The following is a 12895-nucleotide window of genomic DNA, read 5'->3' on the forward strand; positions in this document are numbered from 1 at the left end:
GACCTCTCGCTTTCTGCTTCCTCCCCGGGAAACTGAGGATGATCGTCTCCACTCAAGGAGTCATTATGACGGTCCAGTGAAACGATTTACCCGAGGCGCCCCCGAATTCCGTGATAGGTGATTTACCAGCTGCAGCAGACCCCACGGCACACTAGCCACGGTGCGTGGTCCACATGATTGTGCTTTTTGTAAGGCTGTATTTAGTAAAACAGAGGCTCAGGCTGCAAAACATCCCCAAGACAAAAGGGTAGTTTTGACTAGTCCTACAAGAGAAACAGGAAAACACAGGACTTTTCATCCCGGTGAAGTCTTTGAACACCCTGCACGTTTAAAATGGAAAAGTTAAAAAAAGGAAATTGTTTCCTGAGCCTTCAGGGCAAAGAGTGAAAAGTGCACCGTTTAGAGACCGAAACCCTGAGATTAGTCAGGTCACCGAATGTTCTCTGCACAGCAGAATAGCAAACAGCTAGTGTTTGTTCATTTCCATAGATTAATAACCCTCTCTCCAGGACCTAAATAAGAAATGAGCTGCATCGTTCTGTTTGAAGAAGCCTCCTATACTACTGGTGAGACTTGTGCTTCAAAGTTGCCCTCATAAAGACTCCTTCATTTTTTTTTTTAATTTTTTAATGTTTGTTTATTTTTGAGAGGGAGAGCGACACAGAGTGCTAGAGGGGGAGGGGCAGAGAGAGAAGGAGACACAGAATCTGAAGCAGGCTCCAGGCTCCAAGCTGTCAGCACAGAGCCGGATGCAGGGCTCGAACTCACGAACCGTGAGATCATGACCTGAGCCAAAGTCCAACACTTAACGGACTGAGCCACCCAAGGCACTCCAAAGACTCCTTCATTTTAACATTGCTTCTTCCTCCCCATTGGCCTATTCTGATCTCCAGGATGACAAAAATGGATCTGAAGCTTGAAGGGAGGGACAAAAAAGAAATGAGTCTCCCTCCCTAATAAAATCAATTGATTTTATTGATTTTTAAATTTTTTTAAATTTTTACTTATTTATTTTTTTAACATTTATTTATTTTTTGAGAGGGAAAGACAGAGCACAAGCAAGGGGGGGGGGGGGGGCAGAGAGACTGGAGACACAGAATCCGAAGCAGGCTCCAGGCTCTGAGCTGTCAGCACAGAGCGCGAGGCTGGGCTCGAACTCACAAACCACGAGTTTATGACCTGAGCCCAAGTCGGACGTTTAACCAACTGAGCCACCCAGGCACCCTATTGATTTTTTTTACATAGTAACTGTTCATTTGGAGGACGCTGAAATGGGGGAAAAAAATACAACCTGTTCCTTCTGAGGAGCAGCGAGAGATACAAAGAGTTACAGACGCTTCATTAGAACAGCAAAGTGAAAATAAAACAGCAAGATTGGGCCTTCCATGCTGTCTCTATACTTCATTCAAACTCAAAAGAAAGCCAGGTTTTATGGAAGAAGATTTTTGAATCAATAACCAGATCATCTTTTCTCCTACCAATAAGACAATAAACTTGTCTTAAGGGCCTATGACCTCTTATAAAAGGAAAAACAAAGAAACAAAACTGCTAATCTTATGAAAAGTGGCAGGTCAGAGGTCAGGGCACCAGATGCAGCAAAACAAAACATTGTTTTCCCAGCTCCTTCTATAAAGGCTGTCGCTCCCCTCCTCCCCACCCCCCCACCAAAAACTGCAGCTTGGGGTCACAGTGGGCTGCAGGGACCAGGAAAGACCCAGAGGCGAACTGAACAGGAGCTGTGAAAAGAAAAAAGCAATCGAAACAAAATTCATCCAGAGTCTCTTCTGCACCCCCTTGGAACTTTCCAGAGCAAAGCAAGGTAAAAAGGGCTTTGGAGCACGTCCTTGTAGGGGCGCCCCATCACATGAGGCAGCCATGCTTCAGTTTCTATACCTTGTCCACATCTGTCAGGACCTCTGTCAGAAGTATACAGTCCCGCACATCAATGACCACAAATGACCTTCTACCCAGGAAGGGTGGCCTCACCCACGACCAGCAGGCAACTTCTGGATGAGCTCGTATGCAAGAGGGACGAGGCGATGGCCATCTGGCCAGCCAACTCAAAGGGGCACAGATACCATGGGCAGACTGCTGTCCAACCCCATCACGGGTGGGTTACACAGAGGGTACGGGGTTCCCCAATCTGTGTGGTGGTCTACCTCAATTTGACCAACCTTGTTTAGGATTCCAGAACCACTCTCTTCCAGGTAAAATCATCTCCTCCCCAGGAGCTTCCACCTGAGTTGGGAGACTGGGGTCACAGGAGGACTTAAGGCCAGAGAACAGGTGTTAGGGAGGCGAATCTCAAATTCATTCATTCATTCAACACCCGCTAGCTGTGTTTCTAAGAATCCTTACATCATCGAAATTCAATAGGAATTTTTTCAATACAAAGAAAGTTTTAAACGTTAAAAAAAAAAGCAATTTTTGCCTACGTTGATTTTCAATAATAATAGCGTTTTGTGTGGTGACCTGTGTAGTACGATGAAATTTAGATACACTGAACCAATCCAACCTTCTATTCCACATAATTTTTGTTCTGGAAAAGTCATCATCCGGTCTTTCTTGATTCTTTCTTTCTGCTTAGCACACACAGCCTTCTTACACGTTTTTGTCACCTTTATCATCCCTTGTTGTGATGGACAGAGCCACTCCAGCAAACTCTGTCCACAACTTTGTCCTCTAGACTCCATGCTGGTTCCACGGATAAGTCATGGTGTATCTTAATAGATGGAATCACATCCAGTTTGGATCCGAGAAACCCACATTATAGGGGAAATGCTTATATATTCATTGCAGGCCTGCGAGATCCCAAATGCCAAGAATTGGCGGGGGGGGGGGGGGGGGGGTGGTCCTTGCTGTCACCGAGCTGGGAAAGGGGAGGACAAAGTGTTATGACAGGGCTGGGAGAACAGGGTGCTGGGAGCCCAGACTGTCAGCACATAACCTAGTCCCAGGGCTCCCTGGGGAAAAGACTCGGTTGAGACTTAGGAATTAGGGGAACTTAGCCAGAAAGACAGGAGTGAGCAGGCAGATGTCAAGGAAGGGGGCAGCATGGCTAAAAGCTGGGAGAGAAAGGTGCTTCTAGGCAAGCAATGCTGTGGGACGGAAAAGAAGTGAATGGGGGCAGCAGATGCGGGGGGCCAGAGACGAGCGAGGTCCCCCAGCTTGCAGCGCCAGGCTACAGGCTCTGGACTCATCCCGAGCGCCATGAACAACCAGGGAGGAGAGAAGGAAAACAGATGAAACAGACCTCTAGTTGGGAGAAACGTGCATCTTGGCTCCAGAGAGGAAAATGGGTTAGACCAGCACAAGAGGACATCTAGAGAGGCCACGTAGGGCACATATCACATCCCCGCCGAGCCACTAGCCCAAGTTCAGACCTTGAGACCAGACTTCCCAAAGCTCGATACCCAGAAAACCATTTGCAGCCACCTGCCCCAAGCGCTCTCTCCGGGGAAGAGTGGAAACAGGAAGGAAGCAGGGTAGCAGGGAGCCTCTCTAGTCTCCGGAGGGTGGACGAAAATCAGCCCTCCGACCAATGAGCCCCCTCCTCAGCATGGGGGCCTGTCGGCTAAATGAGCAAAAGGTTTGAAGAACCCCAACCCAGGATCTTTGATAATGGCTCCGTTTCACCAGGCCCAAAACTCCCGACTGACAGCTCGGGCCCAAGGGAGGGAGCACAGTTCCCAGCAGTGCCGCTGGCCGGGCAGTGCACGACATGAGCTCCCCTTCCAGGGGGCCCTGGGTTTGATCACAGAAGAGACGAGAGATGTCATATAAAAACTTGAACTTCCACACAAAGAAAAGTAATTCGATGGAGGGAAAAGAAAAGCAGACTGCAAAGACGGCCACAGAGGAAGGACCGGCATCTACAACACATGATGAGTTCATACACAGATTAGAAAACACCAAGACTGGGGCGCCTGGGTGGCTCAGTCGGTTGGGCGTCCGACTTCGGCTCAGGTCACGATCTCGCGGTCCGTGGGTTCGAGCCCCGCATCGGGCCCTGGGCTGACGGCTCGGAGCCTGGAGCCTGTTTCGGATTCTGTGTCTCCCTCTCTCTGTGCCCCTCCCCCACTCATGCTCTGTCTCAAAAATAAATAAACGTAAAAAAAAGAAAGAAAGAAAACACCAAGACTTCCACTGGTTAACTGTGTAAAAGAAAATTAGTAAATTAACATATATGGAAATGCGTAAAGAAACATGCTATCTCTGAGAGGGACCGAAGGAATACCAAGTTCAAAACCAAGAAGCCTGCTGAAGTATCCAAAAAAGAGCAGGTCCCACAGAAAATGAAATTGGAGCAAGACACATTCCTGTATCGTTAGTAACAATGCACACTGGTCCAGGCCTTCTAGAAAGCAACTCAGAGCCTCTCCCCCCAACGAAGGCAGTTTACCTTCTGATGTGACTGCATCCCAAGTAACTACGTATGTGTACAAAGATGTGCACAGCTGCTTTATAACAGTAAACAACTAGAAACAACGCGAATGTCCACACATAATATGGAACTTCAATTAAGATAAAACAATTCGACAGAGCAGCACACGATCCTTGCCAGGGATCACTGCAAAGTGTAGGTTACGAATGAGAATGTTTACGCTACATGAAAACAAAAGCAAAGCTGAGAAAAGTTTTGTGTTAAATATAATCCAGAACGAGAAAACAACACATTGAGGTGAGGATGATTTATGGACTGGTGGGATAAAAGGGAACTTTTGCTTTTATTGGTTTTCTTTTACTGGTCCAACGTATATAGGCAATGGATGTTTAAAACGTAGTATTTCTATCGATAATCACGAAGGAGCAAACACCCTCCTCTGGGGAGCAGATCAAACCGTGGGGAACATCTGCCCGAATTGGGGTACTCAGACCTTCCCAAGTTTTAAAGGCCTGTGTGGGTTTCAAATCCTGACCACGAGGGGGCTCAGAGGGGCTCCTGCTAGCCCGAGTACCTCCAAACACACAGCTCTTCCCTTTGCTTTCATTCCCCCCCCCCAGTTATTAAATTCTATGCCTTCCTCTTCTTTCTTTTCATTATGCATTGAGATGCTACCATATGAAATATATGTGGGAAAATGCTCATTGGATCCTTCCAACAATCCTGTAAGATAGATGGCATCGTCTTACATGCCCATTTTACAGATGAGGGCACTGAGGATCACAGATTTAAGCAATGTGGCCTGGCCCCCACACCTAAGGAGCCAGAGCCCGAACTCAAATCTCAACCTCCCATTTTCCAAAGCCCTCGCTTGCAACCACCCTAAGAACTCTTTCTTCCCTGCCTCTCTGCCTGGGTAACAAACCAAACTACCCAAGGCTCTGCTGTGTCCCCTCTTCTCTTTGTTCTCGCTGCCTAAAGAAACTGGTTAAACTGTAACGAATCCAGAGGTATCCTATGAACTGCTTATAAATTAACCAGTAAGATAAGGTAATGCGGCCCACACTGATTGGGAAAGCTGATGCAGAACAGAAAAGGAATTACCTTCAGACACAAGCCTGCACGTGCGGGTAAAAACCAAATGACATCCAAAGGAGTTCTACTCGCAAATCAAGAGCAGACTGTGACCCTTGACATTACTGCAGAGAGAGCGGAGTTTTCTGCGCTCTGCCTGCAGAAACCAATTCCACAATCAGCTGAAAGTTTCTTTCCGCTCACAACGCAGCCCCCACTCCAGAAGCAGGGAAGCAAGAACAGTAAAAAGGAACAGAGGAAGTATCAAGGTATGAAACTAACATAGATAGGGTGACAAATGGTCGTAGGCACCACGTATGACTCATTCTATAAATAATGACGCGATAATCGCTAAAGATGTAAATTCTAATTAAATCCGAAACCTATAACAAAGTCAAACAACAGCAAATGATGTTTGACAGAGCAAAGGTCTTAGGGGAGCCAAGAGGAAGAATTACAATGAAATCTATGCGGGGAACTGCCCAGCGTTAGAGAAGGGACCTGAGCCATCAGGTTGTTCACCGCCCTGCTTACTGCAGATGGGGAAACTGAGGCCCAGCAAGGTAGATTGAGCATCCCAAGTCACCTTGGGGCAGGTCAGGAAACAGCGGCAACTCGGTCCCCTAACTAGTGGTCCTTCTGCCTTTCCCCGTACCACACGCACCCTGCCTTAGACTGGAAAGCCATTCCATTTCAAATCACATTTTTGAAAGAGCATTAAGCATTCTGTAAATATTAAGTTCCTTTTTAATAATTTTCAAACGCACAGGGGCAACATTTTGAAAAGGGGCCCGGTTTTGATTTCTTTTGGAAAATTGCACACCGCTCGGCGTCTAACCTCGTAGTGAGTGAAATATTAACAGGCCATATAATGGTTTCAGTGTTCCTTCAGCAAAGCTAAACAGAATTCAAAAAAACATATCCCCCAGGCCTACAGTGGAGTTTCTGGAGCACACATTAAACTCCACGCTCTGCTCTACAAGCCCATCACTGTTAAGTAACTCATCAGAAAATAAAGAGGGAATTACCAAAGGGGAATTGCCAAGCAATTAGTTCTCTGAAGCAGATGACATACTAGTGCTGGAGGGAGGAGCTTCTCGGTTAGTCATATGTCAGCGTCAGAGCCTCCTAATCTGTAAATAAAAATGCATCACGTATGATTACAGCTGGGATGTGGGCTGGGGCTGCCAGGCGAGCGCACGGATAGTAAATCCCAAGTCCTCTGCGTTCCGTGCATCTATAAAGCGAGAGACGTTGCCTCTCAAGGCATTTTTTTTTTTTTAAGTCCTGTAATTTTCATTCAACGTAAGAAAGACAGACCGGTCTCCCCTAAGCGGGCTAAGACAAAAGTGATCTTTATCCTTTCTCTATCCTTCTGACGTGGGTCGGTTAAGATTCATCCACCTGTCCAGATGAGGAGAAAAAAATGAGAGATTGGGAGGGGCGCGGACAGGAGGGGACAGGAGACCCGGGGCTTCCTGACGGCCACCCGGACGAAAGCATGACCTCCTTTCACCGCCCGCTTTGCTCTTAGAGCTTACATCCAGTGCCAGCCCACCACCTAGCAAACTGCAGAGATGAATACTTTGTATCTGCCAAATCTTGCAAGCTGAGCCATGACCCAGGGAAGCTTTTGGAAGAGTCAAAAGTTCATCGTCTCACTGGGACTCTTGACGCTGAACCGCATTTGAAGCCCAGCTCAAGCCAATCCCCTGCGACACAGATAAGCCTGGTGCCACTGCCATCGCTCTTTTCAATTAATAATTATTCAAAGTGCGTAGGAACTTCAGGGAGGTATGAGGACGAGTGAAAAAAAAACACGGTAACACCTCCAGGATGGCCTGGGGGCAACACTGAGCTAACAGGCCAGCATCCAAACATCCAAATGGAAGGCTCAGCACGCAGGAACCCTTCCCTGACCTGGACCTCGCGGAAGATGCTACAGCCCTATCGTGATTTTTTAAATATTAAAGAGACGCCCTCCCTTCTAGACTCAACTGTAAGCTTCTTACACACAGGGCTCAGGGCTTAAGAGTCAATGCATGGCTGCAGTTAAGAGTACAGGGTGGGGGGCGCCTGGGTGGCTCAGTCGGTTAAGCATCCGAGTCTTGATCTCAGTTCAGGTCATGATCTCACAGTTCGTGGGATCGAGCCCTGCATTGGGCTCTGTGCTAACAGCAAGAAGTCTGCTTGGGATAGTCTCTCCCTCCCCCGCCCTCTCTCCCTCTGTCTCTGTCGCACTCCCCGGCTTGCGCTGTCTCAAAATAAATCAATAAACTTAAAAACAAACAAAAAAAAGAAGAGTACAGGGTGGAATCCAAGCATGACTTCACCACTTAACAGCTAATCAACCCTGGGCAGGTTACTTCTCCTCTCGGTGCCTTGATTTCCTCATTCACATAATGGATAATAACAGTACCTACCTCCAAGGACTGCAGTAAGGATGAGATGAGTTAATACACAGTAAGTGGGAATGGCTCACCATCTCTATATTTCTTTCAGAGCCCAGCTGGCATAATGCCTGTCACATATTAGATGCTCATTAAAGATGTGCAGACAGAATGATCTGCCCCTGAAGTGGTTTTCTCCAGCCCTCTCACTCCTGTCCTAACCTTCTTGTCTTTTATGGAAGGTAGGAAACTCACTGCCTCATTGTAAGCTAGTCTGGGGAATAGAGACAACCCATCTAAATAACTCAGGTCAAAGAAAAACATCTTGAATGATCCTCTAGTCTTCTCTAATTATATTAAAACCGACTGCCCACTAACAGAACTGCAACCAGATCATCTCCAGCCATGTCTTCTTAGCATCTTTTCATCCCGGAGTCAAAGCTCACTCGCTCTGTCTTTCTTCATTTTCTATAAAGTATAAATGGGAAGCCAAATTGCTCAGAAAGCTGTGCCTTGCGTGCGTGCGTGCGTGCGTGTGTGTGTGTCACATTTAGAAGAGTCCACATAAAGCCTCCCGGAAAGCCTTGAAAGTTACAAAACACACCCATATTAATGTGATTTATCAAACAAAGTACAGTAGATGACTTTCCACAGGTGAACAAGTGCTCCAGAGCTGGGTGGATGGAGCAATGTGGTTTCCGCCTATCACATGAGATGAATAAATAAATCAACGGTGGGAAAGATCAAAAGAAATGCTGGAATTGTTCTTAGTACGTACAGGGCTTCACTGAAAATCTTAATAAAACTGTTTAGAGGAAAATAGAAGGGTCGTTTGTTTAAATGAAAAGAGATGCCGCGTGCACTGAATTTCAAAAGCGGCATTCATTGTCATACACACATTAGATTTAGCTAAAATTAGCTCAGGTTTCTCTCTCTTTCTTTCCTTTCTTCCTTCCCTCTTTCTTTCCTTCCTTCCTTCCTTCTTTCCCTCCTTCCCCTTCCTTTCCTTCCCTCCCTCCCCTTCCTTCCTTCCTTCCTTCCTTCCTTCCTTCCTTAAGGTCTTAAAGGAAGAAAGGTTTGAACATGATTTCATTGAGCTGCAGTTCAGTCCTCGGCAAGGCATCTGAGATTCCAGGGAGAGGACCCTGTTATCCCCCCAAGGCGCCCTCCAGCCTGTCACCAGCCTTCCCTTCCCCTCGGTTTCAAGGCCAAGCGCCCGAAGGCCGTGCTGCACCCACGTGCCGCTGCCTCCTGCCTCTTCCCACGTGCACTTCACGCCTGCTGACTGCAGCCCTGAAACACGGTCCTCCTCGCTTCCTGCCTGGCAAACTTCCTGCGGGCGCAAGAACTCCCGATCGCAAAGTCGGCTCTGCGGCTCCTCCAAGCTTCTCTCCAGACCTGACCTCTCCCCGCAATTTTACCCCCGCCCTGTCTACAATGCAGACGCCCCCCCGGCACCTGGGCTTCGGCCAGAATGGCCTCGTCAGTGACGTCCCAGGCACTTGCACGGGTCTTCCCCTGCTCCAGCCGCCTCTCCCCACAGAAATGCTGGCCAGCCTTCAAGAGCTGAACTCGGACGAGCCCTCCTCCTCCCGGTCTTTCCTCGGCGTCACTGTGAACTCCTTCCATATCAGAACGTAACCCCAGTAAGGGCAAGACACCCCATTCTGCTTTCGTTAGGTCTTGCCGGGCATTTCTCCTCGCCCCTACCTGACCACGAAGAAGGCAACCTCGTTCTGGGAGCTCTTACTCGTTTTCATTCCCACAGCACCGAGTAGTAGTTTAAAAAAAGATGCAGTGAATGAATGAATGAATCATTTCTTTACACAGAGAGTGCCTGGGAACCAGCGAGGTCATAACCAGCCGTATCACATGCACAAAGGAAGCAGAACCAGAAATACTTGCAGCCTAGGTTTTAATTAAAAAACAAAAACAACTTAATGAATATAACAGAATACCGCACGAATGGTACTGTGCCCCTTCTTGGGTTCAGCCATCAATTGTGAGGATTATAAAGGGGCCGTTTTTTATGCAAAATGTTTAGATAATGCTTCTAAGCTTCCTTTCAATGCAATCACAGAAAATGTCAGCCACTTAAAACTCAAGGTGACTCTGCACTATGTTGGTAATACAATACGTATTCATAAGACACTTGGATTTGCTTAATATACTATAAAAACCTCGGTGTCTTCTCAGCTGCACATACTGACCAAGAGCTAGGACTTTCTGATGCCCGTTTTTTTTTTTCCACAATAAAATTCTCTTGTAAACATCGCACGTTAAAAAAAATAATGTGCGTGTGTTTTAACCACGAATGCAATCAAACTACTTCTCCCCAAAACTTGAAGGTGAGGATTCTCTCCCTAGCATATCAAATGATAATACCCCAAAGAGATAAAGCAGTGGTGAGATATCTTACCCCTTTCCATGCAGCTGACACTTGCAGACCTTAAGAGGCTTAGCTTTTGCACGTAACTCTGGGGGGGGTGGGTATTCTATTATTCTATTTCCTTTGAAACAACCCCTCCCTGGACCGCAGCCAATAAAATGTAAAGGACCCCGTTCGTATTTCTCAAGGATACAGTGTTTGGGATAACTGCCTCCCTCCTCTGCCCCATCCCCCAAGAGGACCTTACTGACGACCCTTTCTGCAACTCAGGTTTTCGTTCATTTTTACTCAGACCACAAATCGCTTCATCTGTGCACGCAACTTCTCAGTTCACCCTGCGACAATATAAAAACAATACGTGTGCATTCTATCGCAGCAACAGGGTGGGGCTGACACAAAATTCAGAAAAATAAATAAAAGGCTCGTTTGCTTTGCAAAGCTGCAAATGTCTACAGCGTTGGTCCAAAGATCAAGGTACAAGTGTATTTACTTGTTCCTAGTCATGTACGGTCCAGGAGCAACCATCAGAAAACAAGAACATTACAATCATCCTGTCGAGAGAAAAGTTACACGATCACAAAGATAAAACTTATGTGCAGAGCTCGCTTCGGCAGCACGCATGCAAAGATGACTTAGGTTCACAGATCACAAACCATAAGCTAGGCACTGTCCTACCCAGCAAATGCGTATTTCATTCCATTCTTACAGCAGCCCTAGAAAACAGTTCTAATCTTATCTCCACCTTATACACGAAGACACTGAGGCACAGAAAGGTTCTAGGGCTTTCCAGGACACAATGGCAGTTCCACAGGCAGGCAGGCTGCTTCTGGAGCCGGTGCTCTTATCCCAGATGCCACGGAATTTATCCGCAGCTTAAAAACCGGATCTTAGGTGTAGAGGGGGGAGCTCTTTATTTAAAGAAAACTGGTGAATCATTTTCTTTTCTAATTATTTTTAACGTTTATTTATTTTTGAGACAGAGAGAGAGAGAGAGAGAGAGAGCGTGAGCAGGGAAGGGGCAGAGAGAGAGGGAGACACAGAATCCGAAGCAGGCTCCGGGGTCTGAGCTGTCAGCACAGAGCCCGACGCGGGGCTCGACCTCACAAACCGTGAGATCATGACCTGAGCCCAAGTTGGGCACTTAATCGACAAAGCCACCCAGGTGCTCCTGGTGAATCATTTTTAAAATGAACATTTTGGTAAAGCAAATATCCGCCTCCTAACAAATCAGTTGCACATCCAGATTTGGATACGTGAGGTATATAGGAACAACAGACCCGCGTCCTGCCTGGTAAGCAAATGGCACGTGACCGGGAAGAGCTGCCCAGAGACCACCTCGTCCAGAAGTTCTCAAACATGCAGAGCATCACTATGATTCCGAGAGACCATTAAGGTTCATCTGGATTCAGGAGGTGGAGCCCCAATCCTTCCCCCCCCCTCTTTTTAAACCCTCCAGGTGATTCCATTGCCCAGCCAGGCTTGGGAACCTCTGAAAGAGTCCAGCAGGACTATTCCCAAAGTAAACAGAAAGAGGAGATCTATGTCATAATCTCCTTTGGTTGCACCCACCAGTGCTCTCAAAGCCCTCTTGCCCCAACTTCTGTCTAACTTCCACGTCTCCCGATTTTGTTTAGGCAGGATCCTCTTGTCCTCTCTTCAATACAGAACCATGAGTCATCAACGCTGTTTACACCCTGTGTCGGCATGACTCTCCAGGCCAGAAAAATTTACTGTACGTGAGGCAATCAGGAAGTTGTAAAATCCAAACAGACACAAAGAAATTCAAGATTCGACAAATCCTGGCTGCCGCTGAACAAATGGGCCTCTGTCTCCGCACACCTGAATCGCTGTACCACGAAAACCGTGACTTAAGGTAACAGTTGGGTAGAAAAACAGTCTCACCGCATTATGTAAAGGGGACAACAAAGACGATGGGACTCAAGCCTACCACACAACGGTCAACCAGCTCCAACTCAAACGTGGACTTCTTCAGGAACCACATAAATTAAACCAACAGGAGAGATATTGAAGCCAAGTTTTTAAAAACTCTCGTGGCAATTTCTCAACCTCCCTCTGGATCTAGTGTGCAAAGGCAATTACGGCAAACAGTCTACAGCATGCAAAAGCGTGGGTACTAGGTGACTTTCCGGGTCAGACCTTATCCTCAGATGGTACCTAGATGAGCATAGCAAAAACTCTCACCTGACACGGGATGCACTTCCCTTGAGTGGCCGTGGAGCAGGAGACGGTCTTACAAGGATGACACACAGATCCCCAGCTTGCACCGACCGGCCTGGCGACTTTCTGCACGATGCTCCTGCGGTGGTCGAGGGGGTGCGGGAGAAGAAATCCACAATGAGAAGCAGAACAGACGGCTTCAAAAAAAACAGTTCCACCTTAAACTGTCTGTACACCGAAACCCAGACCCTCAAGGACATCAAATGTTTGCATTTTCGTGTTATGGAAACTACAGTTACCAGCCAGTCCAAAAGGCAGGTCTGGTTTTATCCAACAGGGCTCGGAGGGAGGCCAACCCACGAAAAGGTCATCCCTTCAATCAAATTAAGAGCTTGGTCGCCCCATTTGAGCCACGAACTGGCATTCTTTTCTCTAATGATCCTAACCAATCATCTGATAAACACATGCTGGTCATCACAG

At 47.2% G+C, this 12895-nt stretch overlaps 1 protein-coding gene across 16 annotated transcripts in view; it reads right to left on the reverse strand.

The window, feature by feature from the left end:
• The window catches only part of ATXN1 (ataxin 1), a 415717-nt gene that overhangs the window by 394910 nt on the left and 7912 nt on the right, over positions 1–12895 (reverse strand). For 15 of the 16 annotated variants that reach the window (XR_008298749.1, XR_008298751.1, XR_008298750.1 and 12 more), the window contains one exon: positions 12440–12554. The gene's annotated coding sequence lies outside the window, so the exon portion shown is untranslated. Of the gene's footprint in view, positions 1–12439; positions 12613–12895 lie in introns of all 16 variants that reach the window. The other variant, XM_027040354.2, reaches the window with a different exon arrangement.

This window comes from Acinonyx jubatus, chromosome B2 (genome assembly GCF_027475565.1).
Source record: "Acinonyx jubatus isolate Ajub_Pintada_27869175 chromosome B2, VMU_Ajub_asm_v1.0, whole genome shotgun sequence".
NCBI lineage: Eukaryota > Metazoa > Chordata > Mammalia > Carnivora > Felidae > Acinonyx > Acinonyx jubatus.